This window comes from Lotus japonicus, chromosome 2 (genome assembly GCF_012489685.1).
Source record: "Lotus japonicus ecotype B-129 chromosome 2, LjGifu_v1.2".
Taxonomy (NCBI): Eukaryota; Viridiplantae; Streptophyta; class Magnoliopsida; order Fabales; family Fabaceae; genus Lotus; species Lotus japonicus.
In genome coordinates this window covers 22342959-22351866 of record NC_080042.1, presented here as the reverse complement: position 1 = coordinate 22351866, position 8908 = coordinate 22342959, and the positions used below count along the sequence as shown (strand labels likewise).

At 39.3% G+C, this 8908-nt stretch overlaps 1 long non-coding RNA gene across 1 annotated transcript; it reads right to left on the bottom strand.

Moving 5' to 3' along the window:
* Window positions 1-2391: 2391 nt before the first annotated feature.
* On the bottom strand, window positions 2392-6487 carry LOC130735307 (uncharacterized). The gene is made up of 5 exons (XR_009018377.1): window positions 5979-6487; window positions 3680-3814; window positions 3043-3247; window positions 2726-2843; window positions 2392-2610 (listed from the first exon to the last, which is right to left on the bottom strand). It is a non-coding gene; the product is annotated as an uncharacterized LOC130735307 (long non-coding RNA).
* Between the last annotated feature and the right edge of the window lie 2421 nt (window positions 6488-8908).

Genomic DNA, 8908 nt, shown 5'->3' with positions numbered 1-8908 from the left:
AAGGTTAGGAGAGTAATGAGGACTTTATAAGTGAGAGTACCCATACACCCAATGCCTTAAGGTTTTGGGTGAAAGGTGTGGTGTCCAATCCACTTTGGTGTGCTCATGTAAGCCCATTGTGATGATCCCAGGTTTATCCTCTTGCGGCCCAACAGTGGTATCAGAGACGATGGTTAGTGCGATCATGGTGACGGCTCCTAGTGTCGAAAGTCTTCCTAGCAATGTGGCTAGGCGGTGTGTCCCGTTGATGGAGATCCAACGGCGGTGCAAGTATTTGGAGGTGAAAGGTGAAAGGTGTGGTGTCCAATCCACTTTGGTGTGCTCATGTAAGCCCATTGTGATGATCCCAGATTTATCCTCTTGCGGCCCAACAGTGGTATAAGAGGCGATGGTTAGTGCGATCATGGTGACGGCTCCGTGTGTCGAAAGTCTTCCTAGCAATGTGGCAAGGCGGCGTGTCCCGTTGATGGAGATCCAACGGCGGTGCAAGTATTTGGAGGTTTCCGCTTGAGATGGATTCACACTTGAGGGGGAGATTGTTGGGATGTCAAATATGAGTAAAGAAGTCTCACATTGGAAGATTATGAGATTAATGAACACTTTATAAGTGAAAGGACCCATACACCCAATGTCTTAAGGTTTTTGATGAAAGATGTGGTGTCCAATCCACTTTGGTGTGCTCATGTAAGCCCAATGTGATGATCCTCGGTTTATCCTCTTGCAGCCCAACAGACACCAGAATTATTTTAACGTTGGGAAAACCCTCAAAGAGGTAAAAACCGCACGGGACCAGGCCAGTAAAATTCTCCACTAATAAATTAATGGGATACACCACAAGTCTTCCTGGAACCACCAAGGATCAATAGAGCAATTACAATCTTCACCAATAAGGTGGATAACAACATAATAAATCTTACCCCAAAGGTACACTAAAACAGTACAAAGAAAAGGCAAAACATCAGAAGAAAAATACTTATATTACCAGCACATTGACAGAATAAAATTCAGCCAAATTAGAGCACTTTAACAGTGCCATTCTTTTGTTTAGTAACTATTTCCTCTCCTCTCTCGTACTGTATCGTTCCCTTTTCTTTCTGACGAGGCTTTTCTCTCTCTCTCGTTCCAATTGCTACAACATAGCACAATTCTCTTCTCCTTTTATAGAGAGAATTTTCTCCCCAACGGTACTATCCAACGGTACAATCAAAGGCTACTAAATTCCTTATATTTCCAAGAATTCTTCACAATGGTGCTTGACTCCTTTCTTTCTAGAGAAATCCAATTCTCTCCATTTTTTCACGTGACAGTGCTGCCAAGGAGAAGTAAAGGGTAAATCACATGGGCTACGACCCACCTGTTCTATTTTTTTTCTTTCTAACATACATGATTGTGGGCTCACTTATTGGTGACCCACATACAACTATTCTCCCCCTCACCAATCAAGTAAGGCCATAGGTTACTAAACCTGCTTTCTTTCTCCAAGTAGAAAATTTCTCCGTAGGTAAGGCCTTTGTCATCATATCTGAACCATTATGATTAGTATGAATTTTCTCCAATTAAAATTGCTTCATCTCCAACGCATCACGTATCCAATGATATCGAACTTCAATATGCTTCGACCTTGAATGAAAAGTCGAGTTCTTGCTGAGATGGATTGCACTCTGACTGTCAAAGTATAAGAAATATTTCTCCTGAGAGAGACCCAACTCTTGGAGGAATTTCTGCATCCACAAGAGTTCCTTTGCAGCTTCTGTTGTAGCAATATACTCTGCCTCTGTAGTAGACAAAGCAACACATTTTTGCAATCTGGATTGCCATGAAACTACTCCTCCTGCAAAAGTCATCATATATCCAGAAGTAGACCTCATGGAATCAACATCACGAGCCATATCTGCATCTGTGAAGCCATCTAACACAGGCTTACCACTTCCAAAGCACAAACAGATTCCATAAGTACCACTACTACAGAAAAGACTTTTCGCCACGGTTCCGCACGCCCTTTCTCCACGGTTTAACCGTGGCGATAGCCACCGTGGCAATTGCTCAATTGTCACGGTTGAATGGCGAACCGTGGCAATTGCTTCGCCAGTTGCCACGGTTAGAAAAGGACAACCGTGGCAATATGTGGCCTCTATTGCCACGGTTAAACGTGGATCGTGGCAATATGTTGCATCTATTGCCACGGCTAAGTGGGGAACCGTGGCAATAAGTTGAATCTATTGCCACGGTCAAGTAACTGTGGCAATATGTACAAGATATCTATACACATATCAACAATAATTAAATTTTACAGTGTTGCATTACGCTAAATATTGAAAGGCGTTACGCTAAATGTTGCAGCAGAAAAATCTCAATACACCAAATTCTTAAAATAATAAACTTAATTTATATGGAAATAATACTTAATTAAATTCATACATGGTTCCATTAAAAGCCACTAACTGTGTTGCATTACAAAGCTAATAGAACATAGCTTAAACAAAATACAACTAACATCAATGCTGCAACATATTGCACTCTTGGTTAGTCGTCAGATTTCATTTGGACATCTCACATCCTGCAAAAACTCTTCATATCTATTTGAACATTTCACATCCAACTTTTGACATCCTGCAAAAATAAGATAACCATTCAAAACAAAAATATCATTCTATATATCCTTAAAAAGATACTAGCAGAGAGTAAAAAATCATCATGACAATAAATTTAATGAACATCCATATACCTTATATGGAGATTGTGAGGATTCAGAAAGGATAAGTCTCTCATAAATCTCAATACATAGCATCTGCTATCTATGCTATTTGATAATGTCTGATTTCTTTATGGGCACACCATATTTCCTATTAGCAAGATAAAGCTTCACAATCAATTTTATTTTGAAATCAAAAGATTGACATCCATAGATATTGTAATTACTCAAAGCAAGTAAATAACATATACAGAATGAAATGATTAAAACTGCTAACATAGCACCAAAGTCGAGACAACTAGTCTAATTATAAGGTATGGATTTCAAATTCAAAAGCCAACAAACTTAACTGTCACAGTACTTCAGGTCCGAAAAACAACTCCATTGACATGATTGCAGCAAGCATAGCAACATCTTTTGATGACAGCAGCATGAGAGCATATCAAAATTACAGAAAACCCCAGCTAATCAATGCTTATTTCCACGACCCTAAAAACCAATATTCTGCACCTTGTTTCCATCTTCAACAGAGGTTTGTTCACTGGGTGTTAATTTCTGTTTGTTCACATAATCATAAAATTTGACAAATCCAAACCCAGCAACTCCATTTGCATATTATCTCATCATAGTATTAGGAGATGCAAGTTTATTCATATATGCCACATCATACATTCACTCTTACACTCGACGGCAGAAAGTTCAAGACAAATACTTGAAGAGTAAAAAATGCTTTCATTTCCTCTCTAGCTCTCTATTGTTAGTTTTATGTTGTGTTCCCTATTTGATTCCGAATTGACTTCAATTTCTATCAGTCCTGGACTTCCTTAGAAGCCAACTTGCACATAAACCAGAACAAGCTAATAAAACGGTCTAAGATAGATGTTCCATGTAAATGTTTGTAGTTTAGTACTGAATATGATCGATTAGTATATGAACTATACTTGTCAATTGTCATATATATGTAAAAAATAAACATAACTATTGTACCTTTATATTACTTTCCCTGTCTTTCCTTCTCACATTACTTGCCCACAAGAAATTCTATTTCTTTCCTCCATTCACCTTTGGGAAGTTACTTGGAGTCAATTTCAGCTGTGAATTAATGTAATGAATATCCAACACCTAGAAATTTGTAAAGTTAAGAAACCACTAATTAGGCACAAGTCTAAAATAACAATATATATGCAACCAATATACTATATTATGTTTAAATCACACTCATCTTCTTAGTTCTATACAACAAAATTAGATTTTTATATGTTGAAGAAAGAAAAGCACTAGTACAAAAACAGTAACAATAAAGTATCCTTTATAAAATGGGAAACAAAACAGATTAAATAAAAAGATAAAGTAAGAGATATTAAGAACGCAACAAAGTTAATCTGCTAGAAAAGTGTAACACCCCGATTTTCGGGTGTCATTTTAGTAACTCAAAAATAAACTTTAAGCGGAAAAGCAGGTATTTTTTTTTCATTTGTTTCCTTTTTAAAATAAAGACACTCTATAAAGATAGAGACACAACCCAAGACGCGATAAACATAAACTAATTTACAATACTATTATAGCCCTGCTGTAACCCCAAAGTGTCACGAGTATCAGCAAGTGACAGAAAGTGAGCTTGAAGGCAGAATAAGTTCAAGTCCAGCAATCAAGTGAGAAGTTATAAGTACAGTCCTCCAAAACATGAGAGAGTCAGCCCAAGACGGTCTCCTCCAGACCTCCTAATGTCCGACTACTCTCTGTGATCCCCATGACAGAGAACCACACAAAAAGTAATATGTCGGGGACCTACCCTGCCCCAAATATAGACTCGACTAGTCAGAGCTATAACAATAACACCTAACCTTGAAAGACTCTATACACCGATACCCTATACTTCTACCATCGACCCTCATCTGATTATGCATTCCGTCCGGGTCCTCGCTGAATGGTTTAGTAGTAGTCGTTACGCTCCTGGTCCTCCCCGAGGGATGAATCATCTCGAACTAGCTGTCGAACGTCTGGCAGCAGGCCGACCGCCCAAACACAAACATACAACCAAAGCCAAGGCGCTAGGGTCAACTTACGGAATATAGTAAATATACAAACAACATGTGATGAGGGATATATATATATATATATATATTTATATATAATCCTAGCATGTTATTGGCTCTAACAATAATTCAGTAAGCAATGACACACGATTCCAGTTAGGGTGCATGTATGTTTGAAATGCAATTCAATGATCCGGATAAGTCAATTGGGATGGGCACCATCGAGTCAGTTACCACTGGCCTAGTGTGTAACCTTTTCCGCTCGGGTGTCGCTTACAACCCATGCATAGTCGGGTCAATTCTAACCACCCTAGGTTGAACCATTTCCACCCGCTATGTCGAAGATGCACTCTAGGTGTCTTCGATGAAGGCCGGTCTTGCGACCGTCCCAACCTTTGTGAAGCCGACCGAAGTCGTCCCCCCAACTTCACCGAGGCCCGATCTTTCGACCGTCCCAAGCCCCGAATGTATGCATGATGTGACATGGTTAGCCAAACATTGAATCGACCTCGCACATGTTTGTTTAATTATAAAACCCAAACTGATAACCCAAATGATTAATGTCGGCCCGGCGACATAAACCCAGTGAAGGAGTACAAGAGTACTCGGCGACCTCCTCTCGTCACCGTGGATCACCCCGTGGCTTCCACCAATTCCCAGTAGCTTCAAGACTTGTCGACATTTCCCCGTCTTTCGCAATCATTTCTCCACTTAAGTTCCCTATGGTTTTATTCATAAAAATGTTTCAAGTTGAATTAAACAAGTTATGAGTTTCTTTCTCAAAAGCTAAGTTCCCTAAGGTCTCTAGTCCCAATTTCTTACCATTCTAAGTTTGCCAAAATCCCCCCAAATGTAATCCCCCGGGGAAAGTCTAAGTGTTCCAATAGGCTTAATCTCAAACCTCGGGTTCGGACTTGCCTAGGGTTGTTCATTCAACCCGAAATAATACAAGTAGGACGTTCCACGATTCCACACTTCGTAGTCGCGACAAAGCACACAGTCCAATAACAATATCAATATAACAATAATTCAGTGCGGAAATCATAAGACGGAAACCAGTAAACGGCCGAAGCCTCTCAGAAAATGGAGACACACGTCTCATATAAGTTTACTTGGCCGAAGCCTCTAGAAAACATTTTCCAATTCAAAGCGATAAGCAATATTCAATGCAATCTTCAATATCAAGCAATATTCAAGTCGAAGTTATCGACGCCTACAATACAAATAGCTAGTAAGTAAGTTGCCCTAACCTCGAGTTGTTCTAGTCTCGCGGTGTAGGTCACGCTCACAAGCTTGCTCTGTCAACCCCAAAGTTTCCACAAACGAACATTGGAACAAACAAAGCGAAAAGCAATCAAAACAAGTCAATTCGTTTACAACAATACTAATTAACGATAGACAAAGCTTAAAAAGCTTCCGAGTACGACACTCTAACACGAATGGAAGAGTTTCCCCGAACGGGTGAGTTTTGATACGTGAAACTAAACTAGAAAATTCTAATATTTACCTTTGCTCACTAAAACGCGCATAACTTGAACTACAGAACTCGGAATGACACGAAACCAAAGCCAAAATTTCGGAGACTCGAAAGGCTATAGTAAGCATAAGGCCAACCTTGCTCAGATTTGAGTTTCCTCACTGTCCTAACACAAATAGGTCTCGGCCACTCTCCAATTTAACGATTCGGCGCTTTTTCTTCGATCTAATTTAATTCCTAGGTAGTTTTAGGGTATAACTAGGGTAAATCAACGCTCGGAAAAATTTTAGAAATTGAATTGCACATACGGGTAGTTTGGTTCAAAATTAAAGCTCAAAAACTCAAGGTTGAAACTTCGAAAAATAAATTTGATGGGGTCGTTCACAACGACGTTTATAGCAACTAATCCTAAGGGCACTAAGTCGGATTGTGGCTTTTTGAAGGTAAAGTTTCAATATGTGAGTAAAATGGGTTTTATACCGTTTTTATACCGCTTAGAAATCAGCGCGCATCAGCGAGTGATTTAGCTTGTTGGGTAATTATAGAAGGTAGTTCAAAAAAAAATCGGGAAAATCGAACAATTTTACGAAAAGCTCGAAACTTTAAGCTCAGAAAGAGATAAAGAAATGCGATAAAAAGAACGATCAGGGGTATGAAGTGAGTAGATTACCTCTATGCCGTGAAGTAGAGACAAATAGCTCGAAGATCGGTCAAGAAACGACGAAGTTCTCCCTCTCCCTTTCTTCCTCCTTGCTCGCGGCCACACACATGAAGAATGGTGAGTTTTTGTGTTTTTTTTCTATTTATAGGAGAGTGAAATCGCGGGAAAATGAATATTTCGCGATTCCGATTTTTGCAGTACATTGATCTATGAATTCTAAGCGAGATTCTGGCGACAGAATTCCAGAACTCAAAACAAGTCTCTTGAATTTGAAGAAAACGATCCAAAAGAGGTGTGAGTTAAATTGCCCCGAAAAACTACTTTTTGCTGTGAAAGTCGGATGACAAAACTTCATTCTGAAGAAAGGTTGGAAACGTCGAAATAAAACTGGCAACGCGGATGGAAACCTCGTCAGAAGTTCCGAATAGAAAAAGTCTTCATTCAGCGTTTGAATTTAGAGTTTTTAGAGAAAAGAATTTAGCGTCGTCGGACTTCCGAGAAGTGAAACCTATCGTGCGTACAGTCCAGAGTTTCGAAATGAAACGCTGGTCGAGGAAAAAATAAAGAGAACTTCTTATTTTTCCAAGGATTTAGAATTTCGCTTAAACAGTGCTTTAAGAGCGGAATTAGCCTATTCTGGTCACTCTCGCCGTAAGGCGGGTGTGCAGACGACTCGTGCTAACTCCTAAAACGACTATGGTACTATCCTCAACCAATTCCTGAACTTTCTTCTTCATTCAACTTTCCCAAACAACAAACTCCTGTCACGCTTACATCGATCCGACGCGTGAGTCGGAAAAATAATTATTTAATCCAGTTCCGAAATGTGGGTCTTACAAAAAGCAACACCCTTGGAACAACAATGAGCATAAGACACTCAAAATATGCATGCATTGTGTTTTAGCCAAGTGCATGAAAGGATTGCATTTATCAATTACCACACCCCACAACAGAGCTCTACTGTCTTTCTTACACCCAATGCTCATTGAGAGAATCCTCTTTCACATCATGTAATGTGCATAATCTATGAGAAATGAATTAAAATAATCAACACTCGAATAAAAATAAAGAGAGAAAAATAAACAAATCAGAGTTCAGCTAACGAAACAAAGCCATGTGAATTCGAATCCATAATCCAATCCAATATAATTTACACCACAACTGACCTTATTTTCCAGCATTAATTTAACTCTTCACACCTGCGAATCTAAAAAAACAAGAAATCGCAAATGAGATTGATTAATCCAATGACTGTTTAGCTTTTGTGAAGGAAACACTGAGTGGAGTGAATTTTTTTTGACTAATCAAGCATAACCAAACTCGATCCCAAGCTCAATTAGTCATGAAATCAATTGCGAACAAAGCCAAATTATCTCAGATCTTTGACCTTCAGCAGTTAACCTGATAAGAAGAATTAACACTGCACCCCTAAAAATGAAAAGGAGGTCAAGACTCAAGAATGAGATTATTGCAACAATGGAAGAGTTTCAACACTGTAAACTGATGGCAAATTAACTAATCAACCTGATATCTGACCTAAAATAGTAATATCCTCAACAATTTCACAAAACATGAATTAACAAAACCAGATAAAATGGAATTTAGGAATGTTACCAAAAAATGCTCTGAATCATCACTGAGATCGCAGATCAGAGAAGCAAAACTTCAAACCTTCTGAATCCATGAACTGAATCGATACCCAGCACAACTTCACCGTATTTCACCAAATCGCCAAACGAACACGATCAATCAACACTCAGATCTCGATCGGCAGCAGATGGTATCAAAGCCCGAGAGCGATGGAACTTGAAGGACTTTTCCACGGTTCTGTTTATAACCGTGGTGTCTGACCTTTTGCCACGGTTCCGCCTATAACCGTGGCAATTGAGGCGTGGCAAAAGGTCTTTTCTGTAGTAGTGTACCTTTAAGATACCCGAGTATCCACTTCACAGCTTGTCAATGCTCTTTACCAGGATTAGAGAGGAAACGACTTACCACGACAACTGCATGGGCAATATCTGGCCGTGTGCATACCATCGCAT